The following is a 17174-nucleotide window of genomic DNA, read 5'->3' on the forward strand; positions in this document are numbered from 1 at the left end:
ATTAATTAACAATTAATTATTAGCGACAGAACAGTTTATTTATTCTCAATAAATAGCAGCCTTGATATACTGTCTAAATATTGAGGATAATTCAGCGTAGCGGTTTTAGTTTAGTATCACACAGGAATTAATAAGCGAAGCGGTTCAAGCACGAGGTTGCAAGTAGCAAAGACACGTTGTAGAATCTCTGAGCGAAGCGGTTAGACAGATAGTTGTAGAATGAATAATGGTAGCGTCGTTGAATCGTCGAGAAGCTTGGTGTCGACGTGGCAGCCTTGCTGCATATAACGAATTTTCCTATTGGCTTAAAAGCGCGCCAACAGGTATCAGTTGATAGCGAGCTCTCTCATACGCTGACCAATATAAAACGAATTTTGTGATTGGTCAGCTTGTAGCGGGTTCTCAGGACGTCTTGACACGATCCTGAGTTAGAAATTGTATGTGCCGGGCCCAAATAGCGAGTGACCCGGCACTATTCTGACCTTCAGTCAGTAGCGAGTTCGGCAACTCCCGAACCGAGCGGAAATGCACGAAGCTTGATTTAAATTAATCAAGCTCGTGACTGAACACTACTACAATTAAATATTCGATTTCTTCGATTATAAAAATTAATTTCTCAGAAACTTATAAAGATTACGACTCATTATTAGTTTTAAATTAAAGCACAAATTTTAGGCAATTTCTTAATTTCTCATCGTTTTAATTTTCGGGTAGTAGAAATCGAACTATCGAGCTTTATAGATCGACATTAAAATTTCAAGCTATATTATAGAAAAAATTAATTTGTATGTTAATTGTTATCGTTTATAATTATTTTGTACTTGAAAACACGTGATACCGATATCGACAAGCGGCTAATAAGCTCAGGTAAATAACTTGCCTGATAAAATTCTACCCGCAATTATGAAATTAATCATTATTATTTTCCGTCTATGACGCAAGTCTTGCAACAATTAGAGACCGGTTTATAATAAAAACGTTAAATTTTAAATTAAGTGTAATCGCTATAGAAATATCCAAAGTCCGCTTGCTACCGATCGATTACACAGAAGACAAAAGCTACCAAACTCTTGACATCAACGATCGGTGAGAAATTATTTTAACTTTAATATTTTTAATTATAATTTTAAAACTATTGACCGTACGAAAAAAAACTTAGAATCTTTTCCCTAGAAAATTTTATCCTCTACAAATTAATTTCAGTACTTTTTTAATGCATCTTTGATCGTTTGCCTGTAATTTATAATTTTTATAACCGAGAACGTGACTTCGAGCTGACTTTAGTAATTTTCAATTTGAATTTACGGACAAACTAGTAAAGATATGGCAAAAATAACACGAATCAAGGTTGTTGAGAATTAAATTTTCAATAAAAAAGGTTTCTATGATATTTTATGTAAGTTCGATACTTTCGGCGGAATTATCAATTGAACTTAAATAAATATTCTAGTTCGAGGAATCGACAATACAAATCAAAATGTTAAAATTTATTATGGTGTTAGCGGTGTTTACGTTATTGTTTGGGCTCATGCAAAATGCTCAAGCATGCGATGGTGACGAAGTAAGTTTTTAAATTAAAATTCTACTTATTAATTTAATTATATTCATCACGATTCCAAGACTATGCCCATAATTGCAACAGGATTGGCTCTGTAGCTGCTACAGGAAAGTCCTCTAATAGAGGGGAACTGCTACAGCTGTAACAAGGGGCAGTTGTAACACTCAATGAAAATTTTCTAAAAAAACTAAAAATTATTATTATCCTTTTTTTATTTATTCAAAATAGTAAACTATTGAATAGATCAAAGTTTCAATTATTAATCGTGTTCCGATATTAAAATATTGAGAACTATTGAAAATATGCGTGCAAACTTTTTTCTGTACATAGAAAAAAAGGAAATCTTGTACCAAGAAATAAAATGTCTTCGAAATTTTTATCTTGAATCAAACCGAAATTTCCTTCTTTACTGAAGTAAAAAAATATTTGGATCAAGAAATTATTTCCTTCGCGGGAGACATAATTTTCTTAGTCTGAAACATAAATTCTTTAAACTAAGAAAAAACTTTCTTAGTCTCAAAAATTTTTTTTTAGTTCAAGAAGATTTTTTTTTTTCAATTCAACAAATTTTTTTCTTGGCTAAAGATTGTTACGTTTTTGAGTAAAAAAAAAATGTCTTGAGCTAAAACGAAAAAGTTTTTCAACCATGAAAAATAATGTTTTAAACCAAGAACAAACTTTCTTGGCCCAAGAAATTTATCTTTTTTGTCGCAATCAAAAAAAATTTTTTCAGCTAAGAAATTAATTTCTTTAATTGAGCAAATAATTTATTGAGCTAAAAAAGTTTACTATTTAAAAAAAAAAAACAAATGGAATCGAAAAAATAAAATTTCTTGTTACAACTGCAGCACCTCTCACCTATTTACAAGATCAGTTCCAGGCGTAGGTCCATTCTTGTTGCAGCCGAAGAACTGTCCTGTCGCTGCTACAGGACTATGTCTTATTGCAACAACAGTTCTTTTTTTTCCTTGTAAAAAATTGAAACTCCTACAAGAGAATTAAACTGAAAATAATAATAAAAAAAGTTTTATTTCAATAACGCAAATAAAAAAATATAATATGATATTTCTATAATTTAATTAAAAAATTTTAATTACAGTGTAGCAGTGAAGAGCCTTGTTGTGAAGGATACTATTGCTATATGAGTGACATATGGGACCAATATTGTGTCCCTGAATGATGAACCATAAAATCTAAAGACTCGAGGATTCACAACTTTATTTTATCTATCTATTGAATTTTTTCTCGAGGTAAAATTATTTAAGACGCAAAAATAAATAAATATATTATTGTGTAATCAATCAAAATAATGATTATGATTTTCTTAATAAATTTCTTCATTACTATCCTATCAAAAGCATCCATATGGGAATCCAGCCTGCGCGGAAAAATTTTTTCATAAGTTTAATAGGGACTGGAGCTTTTTACGAAAAAAATCCTGTACTACAAGTCAGTTAATTCTCCTAGGAAACAAGAGTAACTTTCTTTATGAATAAGTCACGAAATAAAAATTTTTTAAAATTTTAAAATTTCTCATAACTTTTCAAATTTTGAATTTATCAATTCGCGGATAAGAAACTTTGTTCTAGAAAATTAAATTTCCTACAAAAAAGTCTAATACCGCGAGTCAATTACTTCAGTATTTAAACAGTTGCATAAAGAATTGAAATCCACCGAATGAAAAGTTTATAATAGTTACTGGCGTAACTAATCGGGTAAGTTATTCATAATATGTCAGCGCGATGTGATTTCACGGAGAGAAAAGAATAGTAATGACTACTATGCTACATAATAACGAGACTCATTATTTGTATAATGGTAAATAATGATACGTAGTATAAAACTCATTACCACTTTTCTGGTAATGATTACTATGTTACATTAAAACTACTAAAATAGTAAAACCGGTATCTAGCATAGGAATCAGGGCTATGTAGAATGGTACTCAGTCCAATGCTGGAATAGTTGTTGTTACAGTTTAATAAGTGAGACATGAGGTTAACGTGCGCGGGCGTTTGCGCAGTAACCTGTATGTATGTATGCATAGATATGTGTGATGCATATTGTTAAATATTTTAATTTTATTATTGTTTATCTGTTATCAAAAAACGATATTTCTTTTTGAGTAATAACTTAATTATTCCAATAGATTAATTTAATTTCAACATATATCTATTTATAGTAACCTGAGTTGTTTTATCATAACCTTATTTACTAAAAATGAAATAAATAGAACATTGTAAACGTTACTAGGTACCATTGCAGTCATGTCTATTTACACAGTTCTCTTGTCAATGTAGAATGGTAATCAATTCTATGCTAGCATAGTCACCGTTACTATGGTAAATGGGGGGGGGGGGGGGGATTACTCTGCCCGGTGACTCTTGACGCTGAAAAATTTTCGTTTCTACACAACAAAGTAATGGTTACCATTATACATAGGAATTACAACCATTTTTTTCTCTCCGTGTAGCACGAGTCGTAAGTGCGCAGGCGCGAGCGACGCGAGTGCATACTACGCAGCGGAGACAAGTGCTAGCACACCGCGGATGACGGTTTATGATTTAACCTACATGTTGCGCCCATAATTTTATTCAACTCATGTGTGCTATTTACGTTTTATTAATTGCCTAAAATGCGAAGTCTAAATAATTGTTTAGAGACATGATGAAAAAAAGCTTATAATATTAAGAGTATGACAAAATTATAGGGATGTTGGTTTAATTTAACGAAAATTCAAAATCAATGTCAAAGGTTTAACTCCACGTTGAAAATATTCGGCATCATGATCTTGGCTGCTCAATGGGTAAAAACAGGGGGTTGTAATTACCCAATATTCAGTAAGAGCCCAAAAAGTAATTATACCCTGATAATACGACTTGATCGTAAATAAGTTGCTCATTCATTAGTTTACTACCAACATGACAACAAATTGTCGACAACTTTAGCTTTTGCAACTTTTGGCTACAAGTTACCGCCAACTTTCTTAGAAAGTTGGCGCCAGTATGGAGCCGCAACTGGAATGCAAATTTTCGAAAAAAATAAAAGGAAATTTACCGTCAACTTATGATTGCCAACTTTTGCAAGCAACTATTACCACCAACTTTATCAGAAAATGTCTATCAACTATTGGAGGTACCAACTATTGGCGACCAACTTGGTGTCCAGCTGCGGCTGCAAGTTTCTCGTCAGTATCTCGTCAACTGGACTATCAGGGATACGTTTATTTTTATTACGTCACAATAGCCGGAATAGTAGACACCTTTACTGCGTTTTGACAAATAATTTTTCACTAGTCGGTAAACAGCCATTTAGGATTCAAATTTTAGGCCCCTAGCGAATTTGGTCATACTTAAAAAATACTGAAAATATCTACTGAATTTTAGCCCAGTTTCGGTCATTTTTCGGTAATATACCAAAAAACTACCCAAATTATACTTAAATAATGCCTCTACTTCGGGTATGTTTGTTAACTGTTAAATTTAAGAGAGTCAAATATTAATCTATTAACCAATAAAATCAATTTATTAATAAAAATAAGTAATTAATAGGAGAAAAGTAAAATTTATGTTTATTCAAATTTTGAAATTTTTATTAATTTATAAATTCGTTATTTTATTAAATTTTTTTTAGAACAATAAAAAGGAAAAGGTTTTTGATTTTATTAAAAAACATAAAAATAACTTGCAATTATTTTTAAATAAATTTCGCTCTTCGCTGCCTGTTGGGAAATATTACAGACTTCTCGTTCAGTTTTGTTCGAACAAATCGATCGTTTTTAATAAAATCTGTGACCCATTGATTGATATTATGTTTAAAGTTATGTTTCTTCGTATGCTTCAAAAATCTTGTTCTTTGTAGAGCCTATTCACTTTCATTACTTTTTATTAGTTGACACAATTATTTATAACTTACACTAACAGCGCCAGTAAAACAATTTATAATAAAAAGTTTTTATTGAATGTAATTAAATCTTTCTACTCTCAAAAATGTAAGTGTATGAGCTGTCTTTAGAGAAATATATAATATTGTATATGTATAGTTGGTACAACAGTATTCAAGCTGAACAGTAAAATGATGATTCACAAATAATGGTTTTTTTCGGTATAGTTTGGTTATGAAAAGTTCACAAACATACCCAACATTTACGTTAATTTCGGTATTATTTCGGTATGATTAGGGCATTATTCATAAAACGTACTCAAATGATATCAAATGTATAGTATGTCCAAAACACACTCAAAATATACCAAAAATTTCGGAATGATCGAATTCGCTAGCGGAATGATAAAACGTGAATAGCGCGCATGAGTTGGATGAAAATTTAATTTTTAATAATATTTAAAGTAAATAGAAAAAATTTTTAGTTAGCGTTAAGGAAAAAAATTAAAAAAAAAAAAACTCTTGATACATATTTCTAGCGGCTAATAAGGTCAGGCAATTAAAAATTATTGTCAGATAAAATTCTGCCCGCAAAGTTATCGTTTTGAAATTAACCATTTTTATTTTCCGTTAATGACGCTAATTTTGTGACAATTAGAGCCCGGTTTATAGATAAACCGTTAATTGACTTTCAAAGTACGTATTAGTTATAAAGTAACAAAAGTCCGCTTGCCGCCGATCCATTACAAAGAACAGAGAAGCTTCCAAACTCTTGACAAACGTCAACGATCGGTAAGAAATCATTTTAACTTTTATATTTTTAATTATAACTTCGTAACTATTGACCTTACAGAAAAAAAACTCAGATACTTTTTTTTAGGAAATTTTATTCCCTACAAATTCATTTCAGTAATTATTACTAAGGAATTATTTTTTGAATTTTTAAATTTAAAATTTTTTTCGATCATGGCGCCCATTTCTAATAAGTGGCCCCCTTTTCCCTTCTATTTCTTTATCAATTGTACGCGATCCGATGAAAGTCTTTCGATCTATAAATTTAAGCTCTGGAGGCTTATTTTACCTTTTTAAAAAGATAATTTGAACCGACCCGCATGAAAAGGCTTTAGATGTGAAAACATACATGATAAAATATATAACTATTTTAATGTGATATATTGTACAATATATAAAATAATAATAATATATTCGCCGTATTAATATATGCTAATATATTGAAAAAAAATATATTGCTTGAATATATTACCAATATATTTATCAATATATGACTTTTTTATCTATGTTTTACATATATATATTTTGATACATTTTTTTTTATATTGAAAGTAGTATATTAATATATAGTAAGTTTTATATATGTTTCCCAGTATATTGCGAAATATATGGTTTCAGGTATATTGTAAAATATATGGCACTTTTTTTAAGATTCTTAAGTTATTGCGTTAGTTATTCAGTCAATGCAAGATCAATGAAAAGAAAAACAAATAATAAACTTGACTTTTTTTTGTGAAATTGTCTAGAAATTGAAATAGTATATTGAGAAAATAAAATTTTCAATATATTGCGGAAAATATGAGTTTCAATATATTGGAAAAATATAATTCCAATATACTGCAAACTATATATTTAAACATATTAATTCTTTCATATATAATCAATTATATAGAGACCATATACCACTAATTATATGGGTCAAAATACATGGAAGTATATATCAAGTTTATCATATTATAGTTAGAAATTATATATATATATATATATATATATATATATACATATTATTCATATATGACAAGAATATATTGAGCATTATATGAGATAATATATATGGGTAAATATATTATTATAAATATATAATTCAATATATGTAAAAAACACATATTTTTCAACATAGATTTTTTTGCCACTATATATTTATCACATATTCACCATATGTTTTTTTATATACTTTTAACAATATTAACCTTCAGTATATAAATATATAAAGCTACCAAAACTTTTGACATCAACGATCGGTAAGAAATTATTTTGACTTTAATATTTTTAATTATAACTTTAAAACTATTGACCATACAAAAAAAAAAAAACTTAGAAACTTTTTCCTAGAAAATTTTATCCTCTACAAATTAATTTCAGTACTTTTTTAATGCATCTTTGATCGTTTGCCTGTAATTTATAATTTTTATAACCGAGAACGTGACTTCGAGCTGACTTTATTAATTTTCAATTTGAATTTACGGACAAACTAGTAAAGTTATGGCAAAAATCACACGAATCAAAGTTGTTGAGAATTAAATTTTCTATAAAAAAGGTTTCTATGATATTTTATGTAAGTTCGATACTTTCGGCGGAATTATCAATTGAACTTAAATAAATATTCTAGTTCGAGGAATCAACAATACAAATCAAAATGTTAAAATTTATTATGGTGTTAGCGATGTTTATGTTATTGTTTGGGCTCATTCAAAATGCTCAAGCATGCGTTACTGGAGACGTAAGTTTTTAAATTAAAATTCTACTTATAAATTTAATTATATTCATCACGATTCCAAGCCTATGCCCATGATTGCAACAGGATTGGCTCTGTAGTTGCTGCAAAAAAGTCCTCTACTAGGGGGGAGGTGCTACAGTTGTACCAAGGGGCAGTTGTAACGCTCAATGAAAATCTATTAGAAAAACTAAAAATTATTATTATCTTTTTTTTTATTTGTTCAAAATAGTAAACTATTGAATAGATCAAAGTTTCAGTTATTAATCGTGTTCCGATATTAAAATATTGAGAATTATTGAAAATATGCGTGCAAACTTTTTTCTGTACGCTTCACAATTTTTTTAATAACAAATTTGTTTCCTAGTGTTATAATGTAAGACTTGCATTCATGCTTTAAGGAACGTATCAAGACTATTGTGTAATCGAATTTGATATCAATTTACTGATTCTTGTCATTGTAATTTTATTTTTATTAACAATTCTGCGTGAGGGTCAAGTGTAACACTCGGAGTCATGTATGGGACCTGCGCAAATTCGATGCACTACAAATCTACTCTGGGATAGTGTAGTTCTTATATTTAAAAATGTTTAATAATTTATATTGAAGATACAAATATATGTGCTACTTTAAGTTTAAATATCTGACTTTAAGAGTTAACTAGGTATGATAGTCTGTATTAAGACTGAATAATAGAAGCAATTTGGTGAGAAATATCTATTTCGTTCCGTGTTACAACTGCGGCCCACGCACGCCGCCATCTTGACATTTGACTTTAGTTAAATACAGTAAAATCTCCGTAATGTTAACACTCCTGTCCAGGACCATTTCGTAATGTTAACAAATCCTGTCGTCCCCACCATACCAATACTCGTGTCTTATATGCGCAGGGTTGCGCCATAAAAATGCGCAATGTACGGAAAAAAAATACATTTTTAGGTTAAGATTGAATCGCATTGGTCTAAGTAGGAGGATTCGAATTTCCCGCCACTAAGCTTTTTTTTGATTGGTCGCGCGAAGAAACGTTGTAGAAGACAGGATTGTTAACAACATTAGGGAGAGAATCTTGTTAAATTTAGAGAGAGCGTAACACTACGGAGAGTCACATTAAAGAAATTCTACTGTAAATTGATTTTTCAATAAGTTAACATTGACTTTTTACTAATTAACCAAGTCAATCACATAAAAGATACTATCAGCTAACTTTCTGACAGTTTTTAAGTTTACTATCGGAAAAAAAAAAAAAAAAAAAACAAATGGAATCGAATAAATAAAATTTTTTGTTACAACTGCAGCACCTCTCACCTATTTACAAGATCAGTTCCAGCCGTAGGTCCATTCTTGTTGCAGCCAAAGAACTGTCCTGTCGCTGCTACAGGACTATGTCCTATTGCAACAACAGTTCTTTTTTTTTCCTTGTAAAGAATTCAAACTCCTACAAGAGAATTCAATTGACAATAATATTAAAAAAATTTTTATTTCAATAACGCAAATAAAAAAATATAATATGATATTTCTATAATTTAATTAAAAAATTTTAATTACAGTGTAGCAGTGAAGAGCCTTGTTGTAAAGGATACTATTGCTATATGGATGAATTTTATGATGAATATTGTGTCCCTGAATGATGAACCATAAAATCTAAAGACTCAAGGATTCGAAACTTCATTTTATCTTTCTATTGAATTTTTTCTCGAGGTAAAATTATGTAAGACGCAAAAATAAATAAATATATTATTGTGCAATCAATCAAAATCATGATTATGATTTTCTTAATAAATTTCTTCATTACTATCCTATCAAAAGCATCCATATGAGAATCCAGCCGACGCGGAAAAATTTTTTCATAAGTTTAATAGGGAATCGAACTTTTTGAAATTTTAATTTAAATTTAATTTGATGAAATTAAAAGAATTCCAAATTTTAGTAAAAATTTTTTTTCAGCTTTGAAAATTTATTACTTGGAAACTATCGAAAATTAAGGAACGGCATAGGACTCATTTTAAAGATCAGGCTTCTGGCTACAATTTTCAAAAAAATTTAATTGATCTAGGATCGATAGTTCTCGAGATATTAATTATTAAAGCCAGTAGCTTTTTATACAAAATACAAATTTTCCCAAATGTTTTAATAATTTAAAAAAATTCATAACTTTCAGTCTAATCCATATTTAGGCTCGCGGTTGGTCTCATTTCAGAGCTAAGACTTGTAGCTACACTTTTCAACGTCCATAATTTTCCTCCGATCAATAGCTTCCGAGATTCCGATTCCCAAAAGTCCCAAATTTTTCAAGATCAAATTTTTTCCCTTCCCGCTCAACTCCAAAAAATCGCCAGCTCCAACCCAATTACCTTCTAGCGCCATTCTAGGCCCCATTCAAAAGATCAGATCCTCGGGTACAATTTTCTTAGCTCAGTCATTAAATTTCATCAACAATTTTTCGAGATATCGAGTTTTCAATAGACCTCTCAGTGGAAGCTCAAGAAAATTTCTAACCGTCACCGAAAATTTTAGTCCCACTCAATAACTTCTCAGAAAAATATCATTGTATCACTTACACTTGTAAGTACTTACCCAGTCCCGAAAACAAAAGTAACCCGGCGCGATTATTTAAAAAGAATTTTTTTCACCAAAGAAAAAAAATAGAAAATTACCTGGGACTTAAGTGCCAACTCCTGGGTCCTGTTTTCAGACTTGGGTCTAGTCCCAGATCTTGAGGCTCAACTTAGTCCACACTAAACTAACACAGTATCTAATCCCAGCAGGTGAGCCGTCCATAAATCAAATTTATTTAACTTAAAATTCTACGCTGGCTCTTTTGTTAAAAGAAAATAAAAAAAAAGAAAAATATAAATTTTCGAGGGTTTCATTACAACGGAGGCTTTTGTAACTGATACCGTTTCTATTGCACCTGTTTTGTCCTCAATCCTCTTGAGAGATAATCAGTGACATCGACACGATAGCCGTGACCAATTGCCGGACTTTTTTTTTTACCTGAAGGAGTAAAAGAATTTTTTTTTTTTTTGCTATCCAGTCTGATAATATTTTTAGTCGTGCTCGATACGAGACTCAAGACTTCCTTTAGAACATGAGAGCGTGGGACAGCTATGGTAATTTAAGACGGAACGTTGCACTTTTTAATGATTAAGACAATCTGAGAGTCGCAGTGTTTGAGATTCGATATCTCGAATAATTTTTAACGAAATTTGATGACTGAGCTGTGAAAATTGTACCTGAGGATCTGATCTTTCAAATGAAACCTAGACTGGCGCTAGAAGGTAATTGGGTTGGAGCTGGCGATTTTTTAGAGTTGAGCGGGAAGGGAAAAAATTTGATCTTGAAAAATTTGGGACTTTTGGGAATCGATATCTCGGAAGCTATTGGTCGGAGAGAAATTAGGGACGAATGAAAATTATAGCTACAAGTCTTAGCTCTGAAATAAGACCAACCGCGAGCCTAAATATGGATTAGACTGAAAGTTATGAATTTTTTAAAATTATTAAAACATTTGATTCTAGATCAATCTTTTTTCGACAAAATTTGTAGCTCGAAGTATGCGCTTTTAAATGAGACCGACCCGACCCCTTAATCTTGATAATTTTCCAAGTTATGAATTTTCAAAGTTCAAAATTAAAAGTTCATAAAAAATATTCCCTCCAAAATTCTTCTCAATCAACCCCAGTCTATAGAAATCGATAACTCGACTTCTACTTATCCAAAATATATCTTATAGGTGGTTTTTGAATCGACAAAAATCCAATTTACAAAATGAGACCAATTATATTCCTTGGTTCCAATTAGAATACGAGTAATAAATTTTTTAAAATCAAACTCAAAATATCCGAGTATAGATTAAGAAACTCCATAAATTAATGAATTAATTAAAGTAATTAACTAATTAACGTGTTAATTACAGAAGCAAATACAAGCCAACTAGAGAGTAATCAGTAGAATAAGAAAGACATAAATTGATGTATATCTTAAATAAAACAAGAAAATGACCACGAATCGAAATAGCAAAACTCCGTCTAGACTCGCGACTCGCCTCGACTCGGGACATGAAACTACAAGCCGCAAGTTTCATGTATGCTTAGAAAACACACATGTTTTATTTCTAAATAGAACACTATTTAACTCAGTGCCTTCTGTACTAAACTCAACTCTACGCGCGACAGTGGGTATTTATAAATAAATATATATTTTTAAATTTAAATCTAATTGTCATTGTAATTTAACGCTCTGCAATTTAATCTCTACTCTTACGCTACGACTGTACCTTTGATATGATAGATTGTGATTAAAATTTTTTGAAGTAAAAAATAAAAAAATAATAAAGTTGTAAGCTCATGTAGTAAAGATATACATCAACAAATACCGAGGCAGGACCTGGAGCTATTTTCACGCCGAGAACTGTTATTACGATTATTTACTGCAGCTAAATGGTTTTTTTTTTAATTTATTTATTTGTGGTATGGGAAGAGTTTTACTACCGAGTAACCAGTCAGCAGTTGAGATTTTGTGGGCCCAAATTATCTGGGACAGGTGGGAATTGGGTATATTTAAAATGAGCCTTATGATTAAAAACAATTTTTTATCTTTATGAATTCGGCAACGGGGCGAGTTTTTTAAAAATAAGGCCCAAAATTTTATAAGGCCCAAAATTTAAAATTCGGCCTCATAGTGGCATAGGTCTCAAAAGTGTATGGGTTGAATGTAATGTTATAGCTAAAGAGTTTAAAAATACAAGGCCCAAAAATTTGTGACAAGTACCAATACCAAAAAGTCCCCATTTGGCATATGAGACCCAATAGGAAATACATAAATTTTAGAATTCATCATTGTTTTGATAAAAATTTTTACGGTACGATGCTTTAAAATATATAAGTCCCAAATTTATAATAAGGCCCAAAATTGTGTAAAAAGTTATATTTCTTATACATGAGACCCAAAAGTATTAGTAAGTAACTTAATTGGAAGTTTTATATTAATTATTTTAATAGTTTAAATCGCAAGGCCGATTTTTTAATATAGGGTCCAAAATGAGATATATGACCCAAAAGTTGAAATGATGTGATTAATTGATTAGAAATGTATGTAATATTATGACACAAACGAGTAGAAAATAACACAAGACCCAATTTTATAGTAAGGCCCAAAGAGGCAAACAAGGCCCTAAAGTAAAAAAAATAAATAAAATTTTACAATAGACAAAATATTCTATAAAAGTTGAAAAATAAAAAATAAGGGAAATTTAAGTGTCCCCAACTATATACAAGGCCCAAAATAATTTTTACCAGAATGTCAACAAAATTTAAATATCGCATGAGGTTACCATGTGTTTGGGTAATCCTGTCACTGGGTAACTGACAATATACCTCAACAAACAAAAAAATAAAAAAAGGCCCCAATATTATTTTAAAACCTGGTGAGCATACTTACCATATGTGTATTTAATTTATAGTTTTACAGTTTCGTGTATTCGTTGTCACACTAAAACCAGATGTCTGGCTCGACAATGCCCAAAATAAAAATTTTAGGCCCAAAAATAACTATAATATTATAACTTTTATTTTTGATAAAAAAATTTCTTTTAATTAAGATCGGGTGAGATTGGATAATCGAGTGTCTGTGAGTGTTGCAGGTGTGTAAGATAAAAAATGGGCCCTATCAGCAGTTGCTAACGTAAAAGACTCTATCAGGCCCAAATGGTTAGTTGTAACAAAAAGTGATAGGTCAATTGTTTTCGCTGGGTAGAGATTGTGGGGTAGGGCCAAAGTGATAATTCAAAAATTTCAATTGGCTTTTGTAGAATCAGTAGGCAATAATTTTTATTATCGGGCCTTATTTGTCGAGCTCAAGACACATTGGATGGGTGGCTACGTCTCTCAATTCGCCAACTAAGAATTAACATCCCTATCGATTGAAGATCTACGTTAAAGAAGGCGGTTCGTGCCGTCCCCCAACACGTCAGGTGCAACCATCCAAACTCATTTCATTCCATTCTTTAGTCTTTTCTTTATACTCGACTTCAAAGCTCTTTCATTGTGTGCCCTTTTGCTTTCTTTTTGTTATTAGTTATTTTTATTTTTACTTCAGACGTCAGACATCTGAGCTATTGCTCTGCACGTGCCGGAACCGGAACTTCATTCAATAGTTAATCTCTAGTTCATTCTTTTAAAATAGAAAAAATTTTTTGAGCCGTATGGCTAATTTTAAGAACTTAAAGTTTAGGTAATGATTAAAACTTTAACTTATCCTTGAAATTTTTTATTTTTGGGCCTTATTGTTATTTTTAGACTCTATAGGTTATTTTTGGGTCTTCGGTAAGAATTTTGGCCAAACTTCATTTTTTTTAAATTTAGATTGTTTTACATTTGGGCCTTATTTAGATTTTTGGGTCTTATTCACAAGTTCAGAGCCTCAATAACTTCTACACTACTTAAATTTTTTTGCTTGTTGCAGAATTCAATAACTTTATTGAGAGTTGAATATTTAATTTGGCCCTTATTGTCACTTTCGGGTCCAATTGTTAAGTCTAGGCCCTATGGGCTGTTTTAGGGCCTAGCAGCTAAATTTTAAGAAAATTTCAATTTTTTAACTTTAGTTTCAATTATTTCAGATTTCGACCTTACTTATATTTTTGGGTCCTACTCATGAGTTCGGGACCTTAATTTTTACATTTATAATGTTTCTTTTACTTACTTACGAAACTCAATAACTTTGATTTGAGTCATATGATTTTTGGGTCTTAAACTCATTTTGGATCTTATATTAATTTTTGGGCCCTATGGTAAATTTTAACTACAATATTTACGTTATATTAGAAATCATATTTCAATCAGATAAAAAATAAACACAGAAAATTGAGGGTTTTATGTTTTTGGGCCTTACAAAATAAAACTCTAAATCACTTGTCAACAGATTACAAAACAGTCAAATAATTATAAAACCAGATGTGGGTCAGATGTCACGCGACATTCGTCTATGTAATGAACGTAGCTTATGGGCCTTACATATATGGTAAACATACATGTGCACATATATATATTATTGGTATGATAAAAGTATTGTATCGTATGTGTGTGGCCGCAGGTGAGGCATTACACCTGGCGTAAAAGCCAACTGCCTAATTAATAACAATCGTAAGTTCACTGTGACTACCCCAGAAGCGCACACATCAGGCCCAAAACCACATACACGCTCCAGTTGTTAAGTGTAAGAGCAATATAACCTGTTGCAAAAGTTGTTGTTATGTATTATGTATGAATAAAACTAAGTACGAGCAAGTCATATCGTTGTCATCCGTTGGCATGTTGATCGATATGAGGATAAGTCATTCATTTATTATTCAAGGCCCAATGTGTCGTCTTCCTGCTTTATTTTTTACCAGACATTTTTTTTTAAACGGAAGTTAATGCATATTTCATTTTAAAAACCGCGCAATAGATTATTCAATTAAGATAAATTTTTAAATATGAAGGTGAAAGTTAATATTTATTAATTTATTTAAACAACTGGCCCAATATTGGTGATAAGACCCAATACGCTGTCAAGTATAATAAAGAACAAAAATTCAAACTGGCGAGTAATTCAAAACTGTGTTACAGGTCTAAATAATGAACAGGCCCCAAAAAATAAAATAAGGAACAAAAGTTTCGTATAAGGCCCAAAATTTAAGAGTGTCTCAAAATGGTAATAAACTTTTGAAGGGAAATTTGATTGTGAAAATGTGTAGAGGAGATATAAGACACCATTTGTCTATAAGTCCCAGGAAATACAAGCCCCAAAATATTTAATGAGGCCCTAAAATTAAATGAGTAATCATTAAAAATGAAGTTCTAATTTTTAAAGTGAAAAAATTTTCACAAGGCGTTAAAGATAGTATCAAACCCAAAAAGTAGTATAAGACCCAAAAATTAACATAACTCAAATTTAAGTGTCTAATATGCAAATGAGATTTAATAATTATAAAAAAAACGGAGACTGTATTTCAAAATGAATACAAGGCCCTAAACTTGTATAAGTCCCAAATTTCTATGTGAAGCTCAATGATGGAACAAATAAAAATTAGGGCTAAATATTTAAACAGCTTGGTAATGATGAAAATAAAATATAAATTTCTAAAAAGTGCGATAAGGCCCAAAATGTAAAATACGTTATATAGAAAAGAATAAGGCCCAAAATTCATAAGGTCAAAAAATTATTAATTTTTTAGATAGTAATTAAAGAACAAAAATATAAAAATTTTAGTACAAAAAATGGGCCCAAAAAATATTAATATTTTATTTCAACATCCATAACTTTTATCCCAACAATTATGAAAAGATATTTCAGCATAAATATAATAAAAGCTTAAGATTACCCGTGTATATTACTTGACTTCAACACGCATATTCACAACTCAAGTATATCCCCTAGAGCTAAAAATCATCATCTACATCCTTATACACTTCCACGTATATCATGCTTACTATGGTGTATATCTATACAATAATAATAATAAAGAGAGGAGGAGGGTAAGAGAAAGAGAGAGAGAAAAGGTCTGGGGATGATTGTGTGTCGGGTTTAAAAACCATAGCATTGGGTAGCCCGCCCTCAACTCATGGGAAATAACCTCCGGCTACTATATGGACGGATGGTTTACACAGGAATGCCAAATGGTCTTTCGTGTCAAAATGTGTAAGTTTAACTACAACAGTATATCATCAGCAGGCGAATGTGAATCGCTACTGATTATAAATCTAAGAGCTAAAAAATAGCTCTAGGTTACATGATAATATTTGATCTAAATTCTTTGCCGAGTAATTTTATTTATTGAGCCTCATATTACATTTTCAAGCCCCATGAGTCCCAAATCCAACGGACTTAACGTTTAAAAAAATATTTGTCACTGTGTTCTAAATTGTATAAAATAAAATTTATAAAATAGCTACTACAAAAATTTGGGCCTTATAGTTTACTTTGAACTTCACTATCAAACTCGAATGTTTTTATGTTTTTATTATCATAAATGCAAAAAATTAATTAAAGCAGACAAATATATTTTTCACCTATTTGGGCCTTTTGAATGAAATTGGGACTTATGAATTAAGTTGGGTATTTTCCAGGTTTTGACTTTTAGATTTAAAAAATGCGTCTAAAAGAAAACATCATTTACTAAAAATTTGAATCTTATATTCATAATTTGGGCCTTATCCTATTTTAGTCTTACTCAAAACTTTAGAATT

General features: G+C 30.6%; 2 long non-coding RNA genes across 2 annotated transcripts; both read left to right on the forward strand.

Moving 5' to 3' along the window:
- The first annotated feature begins 995 nt into the window (after positions 1-995).
- On the forward strand, positions 996-2852 carry LOC106694202 (uncharacterized). Its single transcript, XR_008404418.1, has 3 exons — positions 996-1086; positions 1451-1561; positions 2658-2852. It is a non-coding gene; the product is annotated as an uncharacterized LOC106694202 (long non-coding RNA).
- A 3306-nt stretch (positions 2853-6158) lies between these two features.
- LOC128668774 (uncharacterized) lies at positions 6159-9683 on the forward strand. Its single transcript, XR_008404422.1, has 3 exons — positions 6159-6232; positions 7842-7952; positions 9495-9683. It is a non-coding gene; the product is annotated as an uncharacterized LOC128668774 (long non-coding RNA).
- The last annotated feature ends 7491 nt before the right edge of the window (positions 9684-17174 follow it).

Source organism: Microplitis demolitor, chromosome 10 (assembly GCF_026212275.2).
Source record: "Microplitis demolitor isolate Queensland-Clemson2020A chromosome 10, iyMicDemo2.1a, whole genome shotgun sequence".
NCBI lineage: Eukaryota > Metazoa > Arthropoda > Insecta > Hymenoptera > Braconidae > Microplitis > Microplitis demolitor.